The sequence below is a fragment of the Amia ocellicauda genome, chromosome 6 (genome assembly GCF_036373705.1).
Source record: "Amia ocellicauda isolate fAmiCal2 chromosome 6, fAmiCal2.hap1, whole genome shotgun sequence".
NCBI lineage: Eukaryota > Metazoa > Chordata > Actinopteri > Amiiformes > Amiidae > Amia > Amia ocellicauda.
This window is the reverse complement of record NC_089855.1, coordinates 2323438-2341249: the sequence shown is the minus strand read 5'-3', so window position 1 is coordinate 2341249 and position 17812 is coordinate 2323438.

Below are 17812 nucleotides of genomic sequence, written 5' to 3'. Positions count from 1 at the left end.
TGTGATCTACTGCAGAGGACCTGAGCGCTGAGGGCTGATCTGATCTGGGACCCGGAGGAAATACAGGGGGCCCGAACACCAAGGGCCGAGCAGAGCCACTGGACCTGCACCTGCACACGCCTCCCTCTTCTGTTACATTGACATATACTGTTCAGACACTTGTCTTTTCAATGTATATATATCATATATAATGAGTAAAGCTGGATGTATTTTTATTTCAGGTCGAAATGGTTTCCTTTATTGCAGGCTTTGTTTTATTCTTTTTACACTTAATAAAATTAACCATTGAAAACAAACTCCTGACACAGTGTGACTGGCACTGCGCTGCCTGTGTGAATGAGGAGATGAGTGCTGGAGTCAGTCCGTCAGTCCTGGGACCCAGGCTGGGTGAGTCACAGTGCTCTGGGCTGAGGAGAAATACTGTTTTATTGGTGTAAGTATTTTACATATCAATAATAAAAACTATCAATACAAATTGTAATACTTGTGATTAAAATTTAAAAAAAAATAATTCTTAAAATCACTTAAATTTTTTAAATTCTTAGTGATTAATATAAACATATAAACTCAAATGAACATGTGCTTAAACAAAACAATAAAACAAACGTGATTAAAGCAAAAAATGCTACCAACAAAAGAGTCAAATACATTGAAAATAACTGAAAATGCACCGGACAAATCAAAAAACAATTAAAATGATAAAAATAAAAAACAAACCAAAACGGTCCGATGCATTTAAAATTAAATCCAATAAATCCAATCCAATCCAATAAATAAATAAATAAAAATTAAATCCCACGGCCCAGGTAAATATAATGATTGGTGGGGAAACTTATAAGATGAACGTGGGACTCGCCCCTCGTTTGCCATTCCCGGTGGTCCTAGGGTGGGATTGGTCTAAATTTCTGTCCAATATCAACGATCCTAGGCTCTCGTTATCTGATTTGGCTGGGGCACACGTGAGACGTGGCTCTGGGGGCCGATCGCCCTTAGTGGCTGCCGGCGATGAGCGGGGCAAGGATAGCTTTTCCTCCGACCCCAGTCACGCAGCAGCTGACAATACTCTGTCGGACCCGGGGGAGGGAACGAGTTCTGATTCGCCAGCTCTCCCCTTCCTCCACCAGGAGGGCCGATACCTCTGGCGCAGCTCCGGATCCCATCTTCTCCCGGGTTTCCGATTTCGCTCTGGACCAGTCCCGCGATGATGCCCTGGGTCGGTTATATGACCAGGTCGCAGTTGTGGACGGTCGCATAGTGAATGCACAGAGGGCGCGCTCGTATCCCCAGTTCCACATTGACAAAGATTTATTATATAGGGTTACCAAAAATCGGGGGGGGGACCCGGTCACAAAACAATTACTGGTACCACGTTTTGCACAGGCGCTTTGTGTTTCTCTCTGCACACAAAGTACCTATGGCGGGTCACCTGTGTAATGACAAGACCTTAAGCCGGATAACGGACCGATTCTTCTGGCCAGGCATCAAAAAGGAGGTAGAAAGGTGGTGTGCTGCCTGTCCAGAGTGCCAGAAGACCAATGCCAGTGCAGTACTGCTGCCTCTCATGGAGATACCATTTGAGCGCATTGGGATGGATTTTATCGGTCCGTTAGAGAAAAGCTACGTGGGGTATCGATTTGTGCTGGTCATAGTGGATTATGCCACTCGGTACCCGGAGGCGATTCCTCTACGGACAATGTCAGCGACTAGGATCGCCGAGGAGCTGTTTAAGGTCTTCACTCGGGTGGGGATCCCAAAGGAAATCTTGACAGATGAGGGCACTCCCTTCATGTCACACGTGATGCGAGACCTCTGTAGGCTGCTGGGGATAAAGTCCATCAGGACCTCTGTAAGATATTATTTGTTAGAATGTATTTTTCTATGGGAAATTCTATACCATCTGGTTTGGTAGAGGAAACAGACTTCCTCCCTATTATCTGGTAGCCACTGGTAACCCCTGGTAACCTTATCTGTATGTCCAGAAGACCAAAAGGGACCTGTCCTCTTATTGGCTCCTAGCCAAATTCAAAATGACCCCCACTTCTAAATTACTTTAGCATAAGGCACCTAAGTCATGGTGGTGGCAAAATGCTATTGGTTGGAAGGAAACCTTATAAAAGGGAAAACAAAGAGAATTTGAGTTCTCTTAACTTCTTCATTCTGCAATGAGACACAAGAGAGGGCTGGAGGGAGACAAGAGAGAGACACACCGCTTCCTGCCTGACCAGACTGGCCTATAAGCTGTACTGTGAGGAGAAAGAAGAAAATGGGTATTATCTGTTTCTTACTGTAATCCAGCAGAAGCTTAATATTACTTATTTTCAGTAATATAATTGAATGATATTAGTTTCCTATTTTTGTCAAAATAAATGATTATTGCACATCTGTGACTTGACCGCATCTTCCCTCTAAAAAGAATCTTAAAAGAGAAACCAATTGACCTATGAGTTTTCAGTTCAACTATTTATTTAGATTGACTAAAAAATCAAGCATTCAAAATTCTCTTACATAGTGGTGGCCAGTACAGGATGACGGATATTTGCTACAAGTCACAGATTGCTCTGCAGTATTAATGTGCATCATTGACAGAATAGCGCTGTATATCCGACTCTTGCCTGAAAGACGAACCTCGCGTAACGGTGTCGTCAGCAAAGCCAGGATTGTACGAACTGATCATTGACCTTAGGAGTGTGTAGTAATTTCAACTCCAAGGAGGAAAACCACATAAAGTGTGGGTGAGTGATTGAAAAGTTACCTTCTGTAAACAGAGGCAAACATGGATCATCTGTGTCAGAAGGCAAGCCGGTGTGTCCATAAGGACCGAATTAAAAACTCGATAAAGAAGTGTCCGAGCACTTCATTACAGAACTTAGAGTCCTGTTTAGCGGAGTTAACAAATGAAAAAGTGAAGAAGTCACAACTGAAATGAGCTGCTCTGTATGGGTTAGCTCAGTGTGTTAAGATCTTATCTGATCATTCTGCCGAGGTAGAAACTAAATTGAAACGTGTTAGCGATGAGAAATCTGCCCTGCTTTTACAAAATGCAGAGTTGAAATTTCAGATGCTGACAGTGAGCAGTAATGCTGTTATTGCAGCTGCTGCCTGTTTCAATAAAGAGCAGCGCAGATCTGACAATGAGAGTTTGAGAAAAGAGAATCACACTTTACAGCAAAAGTTCAATGATTGCCAGGCAGCTCTCAGACACACTGCGACCAAAGTTTACCAAAGTAATCACACCGCATGTAAACAGCCGATTTGGGTCCAATTACTCTAGAGACAGATTTAGAGGAATTAATGATTCAACTTTTTTTTTGCATTCAGTTACACCCACAACTGAACGACCTGCATTGGAAAACAATAGTTTTAGCTGCATGTTCTCCGACTTTAAGATCCCTGTTAAGTGTTGATGAAGTGGGGAGAGCGACTGCGTGGACTGAGGTCTTAGAGCTAATAAGCGAAGCTTGTGGCTGGAATGCAGCAGATTGGGGAAGTAAATTTTATTCTGCAATACAGAGAAAAGGCGAACATGGATTACACCCTGATTTGAAAGCAATCCTGGGCATCTCAGCTGATGCAACCGAGGATTGGGAGAATTTGTTTCCTAAAATTTGCAGAGCACAGGAATTAGTGAAACAAGGAGCTTGGAAATGTGTTAAAATTGATAATAAGGGGAAAACTGAAAAAGAATCCCGTGGAAAATTATTCCAGGTCGAGGGGCCTCATGTTTTTTTAAACACAGAGCCTGATTATGGGCGTTGTCCCCCTCGTAATCCTCAATGGGAAAATAAACACAACTGGTTACAAGCGTAACAGGGGCAGAAGTGACCGCGCTGGAGATCAGACTCACACTGACCCCAAGTCAAACAGACAGGCCGGGACACCCCCGGTGGGCGGTGCCTAACGTGACTCCTCCCACCTATGATGAGTCAAAGGCAGCACCAACTCCTCCTCAGCACTCAACTCCTCCCCTGTATCCGCAGAAAGAGCTACAGCTCCTGCGTCAGGAAGTGCAACAACTGCGCACTGATCTCATAGGGAAAGCAGCCCATGCACAGCACGCATAGGGGTGCGTGGCCTCCCTGAAGGTAGAAACGAAGCTCTACCGGGACAGATGGAACGGCCGATCTTAAGAGCAGCTGTTGACGGAGGCCCACAGCAATGCATGCTCTTAGACACTGGTGCTTCTGTGTCTGTCCTACATGCTCAATCTCCACACACACACACATTATCTACAGGTATTACAGCTAATGTATCTGGGTTTAAGGGAGACATGACTACTGCTATGAAGGGTATAAAATGTAATTTGAAAATAGGTGATTATCAAACTTGGTCTCCTATATTAATGCCTTTACCTGAGGGTCAGTCAATTATTGGTTCGGATGTCTTGAGAAGAGAAGGTGTAATACTTGATTACACTAATAATCAGATTTGGTTTAACAGAGGCAGAAATGTTGTGTACACTGTTAGTGATTCACATGCAGTATATACTATTAAGTCACCAGGTAAATTACCGCTTCCATTCAATAAAAATTATGCATTGAGGCAAATAATAGTGAAATACTCTGATGTGTTTGCCAGGCATAAGCATGACTGTGGTAATGTGGGTCAGGAGGAAGACATCAATGGTCCTCCTCATACATTTCAAAAACAATATGGGATCCCCACTTAAAGTCACAAATCTGTTGCAACTGTTATTAGTTCTCTGTTACAGCAAGGAGTCATAAGACATTGTACTTCTACAACGAACTCTCCTATTTGGCCTGTGCGGAAGCCGGACGGATCCTGGAGACTGACTGTGGACTACAGGCCACTCAACGCTGTGACACCTACCTGTGCACTGATTGGAAGAGACACTGCAACTCTACTGTCCCGTGTCCCAACTGACAGTAAGGTCTTCACAGTGCTGGACATTTCCAATGGTTTCTGGAGCGTTCCACTTGCTCAAAATTGCCAATACAAATTTGCTTTCACTTTTGACAATCAGCAATACACATGGACCTGCTTACCGCAAGGTTTGCATAATTCTCCAACCATTTTTCACAAGCGGATGGCTGAGGCTATAAAAGGTTTTTCCAGACCTGAGTGCCTTGTCCAATATGTCGATGAACTACTGCTTGCTACAACTACAGAAGAAGAACATCTTCAGCTCTTTGATGAACTCTTAAGTCTCCTTTCACAAGCAGGTTTGAAAATCAACCCAAAGAAAGTGCAATTGTTTCAAGACTCTGTTTCATATCTAGGTGTTACTCTCACTCCAGAGGGGAAATCACCTGACAATGCCAAGGTTCAGCTAATCACAAAGTTGCCTTTGCCTGTCACTAAAACTGCATTGCGTTCTTTCCTAGGTTTGATGGGATACCAAAGAGACTTTATTCCAGAGTTTGCTACTTTTGCAAAGCCACTATACGAACTTTTGCAAAAAGATTTCTACAGTACTTGGACAGAGAACCACACTAAAGCTGTTGAACAGTTAAAACAAGCATTGGTGCAAGCTACTGTGCTGCTAACTCCAAACCCTACACCACCTTTTCACCTAGAGGTGGGCTCCTCCAAAGAAGCACTGACTGCCGTGCTTTGTCAAGAACGCCACGGTGTGCTGAAACCAGTAGCCTTCGCTTCACGGTGTCTTCAGGGTGTTGAGAGACAGTATGATACGTGCACTAGACACTTGTTAGCGACTTTTTGGGCAGTGAAACATTTCACTTATATTACAGGACTGAACAAAGTGGTGCTGCACACACCGCATACCCCTTTGAACTTGTTAATGAAGCCCACAGATACTTTAGTTTTATCACAGAGACTTTCGCATTGGACTTTGTTAATGTTGCAACGTGACTTAGACATAGTAGAGGTGAACATCATATCAGAAATAATGAAGCTGATCGGTGTGCTAAATTTGCTGCTAGACACTGTGGTCCGTGGCATTTGCCAGATCCATTGCCTACCAATGAAAATGTCTCTGCCTTGGTGAACTCGCAGTCTCTTTTTGAGATTCAAAAATTAGATTCAGACATCCAGACTAATATTCACTGGCATTTGCAGGAGAAACCGCTTCCACAACCTACGTTTTGGTCTCACAAAAGTACTCTGGTGGGTGCGGGTGATTCTGACAAGGTCCTCATGGTAAACATGCCACAATCTGAATACCCTGTAGTCTGTGTTCCCTCACAATTAGCTCCAGATATTTTTGACCTATTTCACAACTCACCAGTAGGAGGTCATTTTTCTGGTTTCGTGCCATTTCCTTAGGGGAGAAATTAAACTTATCATTACTCAGTTTTGTCAGTGCATGATGAACAGTTCGATTTTTGTCCTCTAAAATGAGGACTTCTGTTTTGTCAGAATTAAGCATAAGACATTTTTTTGTCATCCATGTTTTAATCTCAGACACACAGCAGATTAGTTTTTCTAGGTCTATGGTGTTGTTAGGATTTACTGACAGATATAATTGTATGTTGTCTGCGTTACTGTGAAAGTTAATATTATGTCGTCAAATTATATCACCTAGAGGGAGCATGTACAATGAAAAAAGTATAGGTCCGAGGACTGAGCCCTGTGGGACTCCGTACTTAACCTCAGTTAAATTTGAGTGGTTCTCGTTAATCTGTACATATTGGAGTCTGTTTGACAGATATGATTTAAACCATGACAGCACATTGTGAGATAGGCCAATATGGTTTTCTAAGCGGTGTATCAAGATTTTGTGGTCGATTGTGTCAAAAGCCGCACTTAAGTCTAATAAAATAATAACACTGGCGTGCCCTACGTCGGAGGACTGAAGCACGTCATTCAATACTTTTAACAGAGCCGTTTCTGTACTATGGCCGGAACGGAAGCCTGATTGGAATTCTTCATAAAGATGATTTTCAGTCAAAAAAGCTTGCAGTTGGTTTGCAACTACTTTCTCTAGATCCTTAGAAAAGAAGGGAAGGTTTGAGGTCGATAGTGTTTAAGTTGGATTGGGTCGGCACTGGATTGCAGGCATTGGCTTTCTAATGCCGTTAACTATGCTATTGAAATGATCCATGAAGTCACTACAGGTGAAATTGTGGGGGATAACCTCTGAAGGCTTTACCTGCTGGTTAGTAAGTGTCGCTATCATATAAAAAGAAAACGCGGGTTATTCTTATGCGTCTCCATTAAATTGGAGTAGTAGGCAGACCTAGCAGAGGGCAGGGCCTGCTTGTTTCTTATTGTACTGTCATTCCATGCCATGTGAAGACCCCTAGTTTTGCTTCTCTCCATTTACACTCACATCTACGGCATTCTGTTTTCAGTGAGCGAGTGTGTTCGTCAAACATGAGTGTTTTGTTGGTTTAATTTGTCATGTGCTTAATGGGGCTACTGTATCTAAAGCAGTGCTTAGTGTATTGTTGAAATTATTTAATAATTAATCTACAGATCCTGTTTTGATAAAGCTAGCATTTGGCAACAGAGTAGTGAATTTATGAATAGCAGTGGGATTTAGGCAGCGAGTTTCTATGTTCCTCTCCTGTGTGTCTTATTCTACTCCTGGCAGCTCAAATGTAATAAGACAGTGGTCAGAAATCGTCTGGTTTTGGGGTGATATTATTAGGTTGTGAATCTGTACCCCACGGGTAATAACTAGATCTAGTGTGTGATTGTGACGATGTGTGGGTCCTGACACATGCTGAGTGAAGCCTACAGACTCCAATAGGGACAAGAAACTAACAGTGAGGGGGTCGTCTTTAATGTCAATATGTATGTTAAAGTTCCCCAAAATAATGAGTTTATCATAATGTATGGCTAAGTCAGATAAGAGATCGCTAAATTCGGTCATAAAAAAGGAATAGGGGCCTGGTGGCCTATAAATAGCTATAAGCTGAAGAGGTGGATTCAGCCTAAATTCTACCTGGTGAATTTCAAAAGATGTCTAATGGCTTAGTAGATGAGCGCAGGTCTGTGCGGTAGATGGGTAGATGAGACTCTGGCTCCTGGGAGGCATTTTACTTCTACTGCTGCTGACACAATCTTTATATTTCTAACTATGGAGTCTCCAATAATGAGCACCTTCTCAGCAGACGTGCCGATGAGGTGTTCAAATCTGTTCAGGGTCCGAATGGGAGACCGGCGCGCTGGAGCTCTAGCTCTTGATTTCGTGCTTCTAGAGCCTCTCTTTACTGAGACCCAGCGATCCTGCTGTGACTGCGCAGGCGCCGGTGTGGCATCTCGCTGCTACAGAGGACAGATCCGTGTTTCTACAGACCGAGTCCAGACAATTTTCGGCCTCTTTTGTATTTCTAAGAGTATCTACGTGCTCCTCCAACACGCGTACTCATTCTGCCAACTCCTTATTAGCTACGCATTTTGTGCAGTAAAATTATCATTTTGGTCGGCGGATCTAACCATGGTAAACATGCTGCATGACAAACAGTAAATTAGAAAAAGACATATTAGCAGTGCTGCCCTTTTGCGTGCCGCTGTTGTTTTTGCTTCACTTCAGAGGCGCAGAACTCCCGGTCACGTCCGCACGTCTGCTGTCTCGCTCGATCGCTCATCGCTCAGGTCTGGCTTCCGCTTCCGGTCTCCATTTGAAAACTAGCCTGGCTTATCTAGTGTCCAGAGACCAAACGGGACCTGTCCTCTGATTGGCTCCTAGCCAAATTCCAAAGGACCCCCACACTTCTAAATTACATTAGCATAAAGCACCTAACTCATGGTGGTGGCAAAATGCGATTGGTTGGAAGGAAACCTTATAAAAGGAAAACGAAGAGAAGTTTAGTTCTGTTCACTCTTCAAGGAGTTCAAGAAGAAGAAGGAGATAATGACAAGAAAAGAGCAGGAGGGAGAGGAGAGAGAGAGACACACCGCTGCCTACATGACCAGACTGACCTAAGCTGTACTGTGAGGAGAAAGAAGAAAATGGGTATTATCTGTTTCTTCCTGTAATCCAGCAGAAGCTTAATATTACTTATTTTCAGTAATATAATTGAATGATATTAGTTTCCTATTTTTGTCACAAATAAATGATTATTGCACATCTGTGACTTGACCGCATCTTCTCTTAAAAGAGAAACCAATTGACCTTGAGTTTTCAGTTCAACTATTTATGTAGATTGACTGAAAAACCAAGCATATCAAATTCTCTTACACTGTGTTAGCTAGCCCTAAGATCTGCCTCCATCCCCATCATTTTCATTGTGAAAACTCCTTTCAAGATGCATGTTGAATCTGCAATCCCTGCAAGTTTCAAATTCCTGTTATGTATCTATCCAGGTATTTATTTTTCTTTTAATTACATTGTAATAGTGTGTATTGGCATTGGCATAATATTGCCTGAGAGTTTGAATGATTACTATATAGCATAAAGATACGGGTGACAAATTAAAAACCTGAATAAATGAGTGGAGGAACAGATGCCTCCAAACAGGTGTACTGAATGATACAATTAAGCAATTACCATCCCATCATGCTCTGTGGCATGTATACAAATGCTGAGCAGCCCAGTTGACCTCGATTTGGGGTCAAGATGGCAAGAGGAAAGGATCTAATTGACTTTGAAAGAGGGGTCATTATTGGAGCATGAAAGACAGGAGCTTCAGTCCCAGACGCTCAACTGGCTCGTGTTTCAATAGGAACAGTGACTGAAGTTACATCTGCATTTAGATCTTTGGGAAAGACGTCAGTCAATAGGGTTTGAAATTGTGGTCGAAAGCGCACATTCCATGGCTGTGATGCTCGTGCATTACTGTGATATGTAAGGAACAACAGAAGAGCAACTCTTCCCCAGGTGACTGAGAATGTCAATGCAGTAAATGATCAGACTGTGTCAGCAAGAACAGTCCATGGAGAACGACACAGAGAGGGGTATTAAAGTTGGGCTGCAGTGCATAAACCCCTCAATACAAGACAAATGCACATCTGAGAGTTTATACAAACCAGTTCAAATCATGAGTGATCACCTATATCCAATGGCAGGGATAGCGAACCTATAGCACGTGTGCCCAGAGTGGCACGCAGAGCCGTATAGGTGGGCACGCCAAGTGAGCTGAAACTGATTGGCACAGTCAGTATATTTGTCAGTGACAGCACCACCCCCAAGTCATTGAGCAGCGCTCATGTTATTTTCTGAATATTTATGTTTTAGGTTGGGTTCTTGCGCGCAGATTTTCCAGTTATTCAGATTGATACCACTGCCTTATTTTGTCTTAAAACATAAGTGCCACACGATGTACATTAATCTACCAGTTTTTGTTATTTTACAAAATGTAAAAGCAGTAGATATTAAGTAAATATACGTTGAAAACAACGAGGGTCCATTGGTAATGATTGAGTGCCAGTGCAAACAAAACACAAAACAATATGAAGGGTTACTAATGCAGCCAAATGAACTTCGTGTGTGTAATGGCAGGGCAGAGGGAGAACCTGTGGGACTTTGTTTTGGGGGTAGATTGTGCTTTTAATGGGGTTTTTAATTAACTTTAGCATTATAATCATCAAACTTAATGCGTGATGAAATGTGATTCATGCATTTTACTGCACTGTAGCAATACTGCAACATTGAAATGATGTATTGATTGCATGATGCACTTATTCTTTATTCTGTAATATTGTGACGTGCTTTGGCATGGTGTTCCACTATATACAATTAAGATTGATTGATCTAATTTTAATGAGGATTAAAGATTCTCAATGTCCAAAATAAAATGGACATGTTCCAAAAATGACTGAGCTAGTGGTGTGCTATTACTATTGATTTTTATAATTATAAATTAACAATAATCTGTGAGCAAAAATGGAACCTGCATGTTTATAATCTTTTTTGGGAAGAATATGTGCCTCGCTTCATTCAGCTTCATAACCTGCAGCTGCACTTGCTCTCCAGACTACAGAGGGATACGGGAATGGGGTTCAAGTTGGAGGGAGAAGTTGGCAGTGGATGCAGGATGGGATTTATCTGTCCATAGTTTTAAGATTTTTCCGGATTGCAGTTTGTTTTGTTGTAATGTTTGCTTAATAACTTAATTACATATATATATATATATATATATATATATACATACACATACACATACATATACATACACATATAGGGTAATAAAAATGCAGTTTAGCCCCTGTATAAACTTTTATATCCCTAATTTATCATTGGTACCCTTTGGCACTTGCAAAGTATACAAACCAGAGTTTGGGCAAAAAGGTTCGCCATCCCTGTCCTATGGTGACACATTTCTCTCCTGATGGGAGTGGTCTCTTCCAGGATGGCAATGCCCATCCACAGGGCACGAGGGTCACTGAATGTTGTGATGAGTATGAAAATGATGTGACTCACATGCTATGGCCTTCGCAGTCACCAGATCTCAACCCAATTGAACACCTATGGGAGATTGTGGACCGACGTATTAGACAGCGCTCTCCACCACCATCATCAAAACCCCAAATGAGGGAATATCTTTTGGAAGAATGATGTTCCATCCCTCCAGTAGAGTCCAGAGACTCGTAAAATCTGTGCCAAGAGCTTTGAAGCCGTTCTGGTGCCCAACACCTTACTGACAAACTTTATGTTGGTCATACTTTACAATAAGTACCCCTTATCAGACAATACTGATATGTTTGTTAACATGAACAAACCAGTAACTAATGCATCAACAAGTCATGAATTAATGTTATGGTTAGTCTTTCTTCATGTCTGAATATTCAGAGGCAGTAACTAACGTGAACAAATGACTTAGATAACATGAATAAACATGAGTCATTATAAAACTCCAGCTCTCTGGCTGTTACTGTGCTTAATCCGCATTCAAGCAGTAAATTATCCAGTCAGACCCAATAAGGCAAACAACCAATTATTTTAAACAACGACCAGGAAGGAAATAGTTTGGAGTTTTGGAACATTATGCAAACTCGATCGGCTGCAATATCTTCATCGTCAAACAGTGGAATATAAGTTATATATACTGTTTTATATATTTACATGAATAACTACTGGCATTAAAAACCATACGTATTGCATTTCCATTGTATTTGCGTTCCAATGTACATTTGTATTACATAAAACGTGATATATAGCATAGCTTATATCAATATATATATATATAAATATATATATATACCTAAAAATATATTATTAGTTTTAATAAAACCCTTATTGCATGATCATTGAATAAATTGCTTATTATTATTATTATTATTATTATTATTATTATTATTATTATTATTATTGTGTTCTGTAGGTTTATGAAGCTTTCTATTTCCAGCAGAAAACATTGCACACCTAAACATGGGACTAGGTTGCGTTATTTATACCAGTATAGGTAAATGAATTAAATATAAATTAAATGTTAAAAACACTGCCTAATAATCATTTGCAAACCATTGTTTCCACTTTACCACAGGTACACCAAAATGTGTTAACAAGATTCTATTGATGTTAAGTAATGCATGAGAAGCACTAGTAATGGTAAGTTGGTAAGTCATGAACAGTTTCCACAGAAACAAAAAAACATTTTTTTGAGTTGTTAATTATGTTTTGTAAGTCACCCTGGATAAGGGTGCCTGCCAATAAATAAATACATACATACATAAATAAATAAATAATAAAACTTATAAAGAGGGTTCATAACTAAATTTTCAACCTTACAATTTTTTTCCAAAATTGCATCTTACAAACATTTTCGTCGAAACACATACTGTGTTTCCATTACAAATGTGACATGTGCTTTAGATAATTTTAACATTTTATAGGGTGGAATTGACGTTTTGACTTAAAATCACAATTAATATTCGTTGTTTTTTTTAAGAAAAGTTTACAAACGAGAGGAGCCCATTCACCCCACCGTGCTCGTTTGGTGTCCATTAATAACTAAGTGATCAAGGATCCTATCCAGTCTGTTTTTGAATGTTCCCAAATTGTCTCTTCAGCCACATTGCTGGGGAGTTTGTTCAGATTGTGACGCCTCTCTGTGTGAAGAAGTGTCTCCTGTTTTCTGTCTTGAATGCCTTGAAGCCCAATTTCCATTTGTGTCTCCGGGTGCGTGTGTCCCTGCTGATCTGGAAAAGCTCCTCTGGTTTGATGTGGTCGATGCCTTTCATGATTTTGAAGACTTGGATCAAGTCCCCACGTAGTCTCCTCTGTTCCAGGGTGAAGAGGTTCAGTTCCTCAGTCTCTCAGTAGGACATTCCCTTCAGACCTGGAATAAGTCTGGTTGCTCTCCTCTGAACTGCCTCTAGAGCAGCGATATCCTTCTTGAAGTGTGGAGCCCAGAACTGCACACAGTATCCAGATGAGCTCTAACTAGTGCATTGTACAGTCTGAACATCACTGCCCTTGTTCTCAATTCTACACTTTTAACAATATACCCTAGCATTGTGTTTGCCTTTTTAATTGCTTCCCCACATTGCTTGGATGGAGAAAGTGAGGAGTCCACATAGACTCCTAGGTCTTTCTCATGCGTTACTTCATCTAGTTCTATTCCTCCCATAGTGTAATTATAGTGGACATTTTTGTTACCTGCATGTAATACCTTGCTTATGTGCCCATTGAATTTCATCTGCCAGGTGTCGGCCCTCAGCTGAATATTATCTAAGTCCCTCTGAATAGCCTGTGCTGCTGAGATTGTATCTGCTGAGCCACCTATTTTAGTATAATCTGCAAATTTGACAAGTTTGCTAACTATCCCAGAGTCCAGATCATTAATATAGATTAGAAAAAGCAAAGGCCCTAGTACTGATCCCTGTGGAACTCCACTAACAACCTCACTCCAGTTAGAAGCGACTCCTCTAATCGACACCCTCTGTTTCCTATACATCAACCAGTTCATAATCCATCTACTTACATTACCCTGAATGCCTAAAGCTTCCAATTTGAGGATCATTCTTTGGTGTGGAACCTTATCAAAAGTTTTTTGTAAGTCTAAGTATATCATATCATATGCTTTCACATGATCTACAGCTGCAGTTGCATGTTCAAAAAATTCCAATAAATTAGTAAGACATGATCTGCCTCGTCTAAATCCATGTTGACTATCTCCAAGAATATGGTTTTCATGAAGATGCTCCTCTATTTTCTGTCTAATCATTTTTTCCAACATTTTACAGGTGATGCAGGTGAGACTGATTTGGTCTGTAATTTCCTGGCTCAGTTTTGTCCCCTTTCTTGTGGATTGGTAAGACATTTGCTGTCTTCCAGTCAGTTGGCACATCCCCTGTTCTAAGTGTCATTTGGAATAATTGAGTTAGCGGCCTATAAATAATTTCCCTCATTTCTAAAAGTACTGTTGGAAATATCCCATCTGGCCCAGGTGATTTGTTGGTTTTTAATTCTGCTAGTCCCTTTAGTACCTCCTCCTCATTTATCCTGATCTCTCTTAGGATTTGACTGGACTGGTTGTTAACCTGTGGCATGTCATCTGTTTTTTCTTTTGTAAAACCTCTGTGAAATACTCATTTAGAACATTTGCCACATTATTATTATTTTTGTCATTTAGCTGACACTCTTATCCAGGGTGACTTACATTTGTACCCATTTATACAGCTGGGCATTTTTACTGGAGCAATCTAAGTGAAGTACCTGCTCAAGGGTACAACAGCACTGCCCCATCAGGGATTTGAAACCACAAGCTTCCAGTCATGAGTCCAGAGCCCTAAACACTACTCCACAGTATTGAAATCTATTAAACCATTTTGGCCAATGTTTTTTGGTAAAAATTTCTAACATCTTGTTCCTTATACTCCTGGCATTGAGGTACAAACATTTCAGGACTTTCCTACTAGCAGTTTCCCTTTGATTTCTTTCCTTAGTGGAACATCTCCCGTTTTCAGAGCTCCCTGCCCCCCTGGTCCCTAGTTTAAATGATTCTCAATTTCTCTGCACATGCACTCTCCCAATGCATTAGCCCCCCTTCTGTTTAGATGTAGACCGTCCGGTTTGTACAGGTCCCATCTAGCCCAAAAGAAAGGCCAATGCGCCATAAACCTAAACCCTTCTTCCCTACACCAAGATTTTATCCACGTGTTAAACTTTCTAATCTCTGCCTGTCTCCCTGGCCATGCACGTGGTACCGGAAGTATTTCAGAGAAAACTGACGTGGAGGTTCTTCTCTTTAGTTTTGTTCCAAACTCTTAAAATTTGTCTTGCAGAACCTCTGTCCTACCTTTTCCTAGGTCATTGGTTCCAATGTGGACCATGACCAGTGGATTCCCCCCGGCTTTGGCCAGTAGCCCGTCTACTAGTTTAGGGAGATCTGCAACCTGAGCACCAGGCAGGCAAGATACCATGTAGGTCTCCTTATCACTAGAACACACTGTGTGATCTACACCTCTAAGAATCGAGTCCCATGCTATAACTACCTCCCTCTTCTGTGGGGGGAGTGTGCACCATGGTGCTCTGGTGCTCAACTGCCCTCCCATCACCCTCTGAGCTGTCACTGTCCAACTCGGTGCACAGCAGTTGGAGCCTGTTGGGCAATTCTGGCTCTTGGGGTGTCTCTAGGGGGTGTGCTCGCCCTTTTCTGTGGTTACAACCTACTGTAACCCAGCAGTTCTCTACGCTGTCCTGCTCTGAGGTCTCAACTCTCCTAGGTTGATTGACCAATTCTTCCATATCACTAATACAGCACAGAACAACAAGCTGAGCTTCAAGATCATGGACCTTGATCTGTAGGACTGTAGTGGCCACATGCTTCTAAATGTTAGTTTTTTCAGTCTCTTAGTTTCTGTTCCCTAGTCAACTGCTTGACTTTTTCTCTACAGCTGCTTTAAGTTGCTTTTGTCTACCTGCCCTCAATTCACACCTAACTAGCTACACCTGGCTGCTCCTGCAACAGAATTTCTGCTAGTCCTTGACTAAATCTCGTTTCTACAACCTATTTACTTTCACCAACTCAGCAGCTGAACTGAATTGGCTTAAATTTAGGCAAACCACAGACAATGCTAACGTCAATTAGGGCAAACTTAAAACAAAATGAGCAATGCTAAGACTGGTCTGAAACTAGGAAAACAACAAGATGGCTGCCTCTCACCTGTACCCTCCTGTGTCTCTCTGTGGAAACTTGTATATACTTCTGTGTATACAAGTTGCCACAGACAATAATACAATATTTTTATCAGATTGTTGTTAATATGCTTGCAATTATTGTATTGAACATAGACATGTAGATTTAAAATAAACCATAGCGTATTGATCTCTCAACTAGTTTAAATTCAGAGTGCATTTAATGATACTTGTGCCCGGCCAGCAGCAGTGCTGTGTGGGGGATGGGTCCTGCCATGTGATTGTGCAGATTAGGAACCTGTCTCTCTTGTGCTGCTGCAATGGCGCATGGCTGTGCATGGGTGCGATCGTCCTTGTTGAAAGTGAAATTTTATGAATACTGTCTGTCCCAAAGCTTTAAAGAGAGGGTGGGACTTAAGGGTCTGTTCCATCATTAAACGCAATGTTAAAAGAATCTGAAAATATGCAGGCGTGCCTCTTAGTTCTATGCATATAACTAAAATGTAAACGTGAATTGGCTCCAATGTAGTACAGATATAACATATAGAGACATCAATCATTCCTGTGAAAATTAGCCACATCCTAATTTAGCCTTCAAAAACACGCAGGAAATTGAATTAAAGTGTTTTTTTCAACCTTTTTCCAAATGGATTTACTAACACCGAAGACGCCATATTGGTAAATCTGTCTACTTTAAATTGAGTGGCAGTTTGTTTGTCAAATCAGAGTACTAGTGCCTGTCCCAGCCTCTCAAAGGAGGGGTGTGACCGAAATTTTGCAGTGCAGCGTACCAGAAACATGAGCAACACGAGGGGTGTTTCTAAGATGCTGTTAGGAGGGGGAAACCCAAAGCAGAACAATATAATGTTTGAAATGAGGTGTTAAATAATTGTATTTTCACATACATCAGGTATTTAGATGTTTGCTCATGTACGAATTATTTAATAGCGAATTATAATCAAAGCAGGACAAGTTTTGGTCTCCCATTGAGGATAAATGTTACACGCTCAGAGTTGTGACCTTTACTATAAGTACCCAAAATGTGTTAACAAGGCCCTATTATGTTAACTAATGCAAAAGGAGCACTAGTACCTCCAAAAGGGTTAACTAATTCACTAATTAGCTTACATTGTATTGCACTTATATTTTGTAAGTTGGCCTGGATAAGGGAGTTTGCTAATAATAATAATAATAATAATAATAATAATAACATAGTGTGTGATGAAAACCAAGCCATTAATAAGGCATAAATCATTAATGTAAAGCACACCACACACACACAGATGACCCGGATGGTTCCCACCCTTCTCAACCTGTTTTGCAGAGGAAGATGGCAGCATGGAGTTCAGCAAGTAAGTCATACATCCATTAGAGCCCAGTTCATTCATCTCAACACTTACTACTACTACTGTGAGAATATAATAATTCCTGTTCAGTATTTGGGCTAAGTCATTGCCCCTCAAATTAATAATGATCTCATGATCCATGTTGCACAAAGATCCCAGAAAACATCTGATAAACCATTAGCTGTTATTAATTAACATGAATAAGCACTGATCATGTTTAGTAAAATATATAGAAAAAGCAGTATTTTCCTTTATGTTAACAACTGTATTTAATGTTATTTCATAAGATCATTACATTGGTCGTGAACAATCTGGTGACTATTTTGACAAATCGTAGGATTAACAGACACCTAAATATGTCATCCTTGAGATGACTCATGTTTATTCATGTTATCTAAGTCATTTGTTCACGTTAGTTACTGCCTCCGAATATTCAGACATGAAGAAAGACAAACCAATACATGAATTCATGCAGCAGTTAATTCATTAGTTACCATTACCAAATTACTTTGCATGA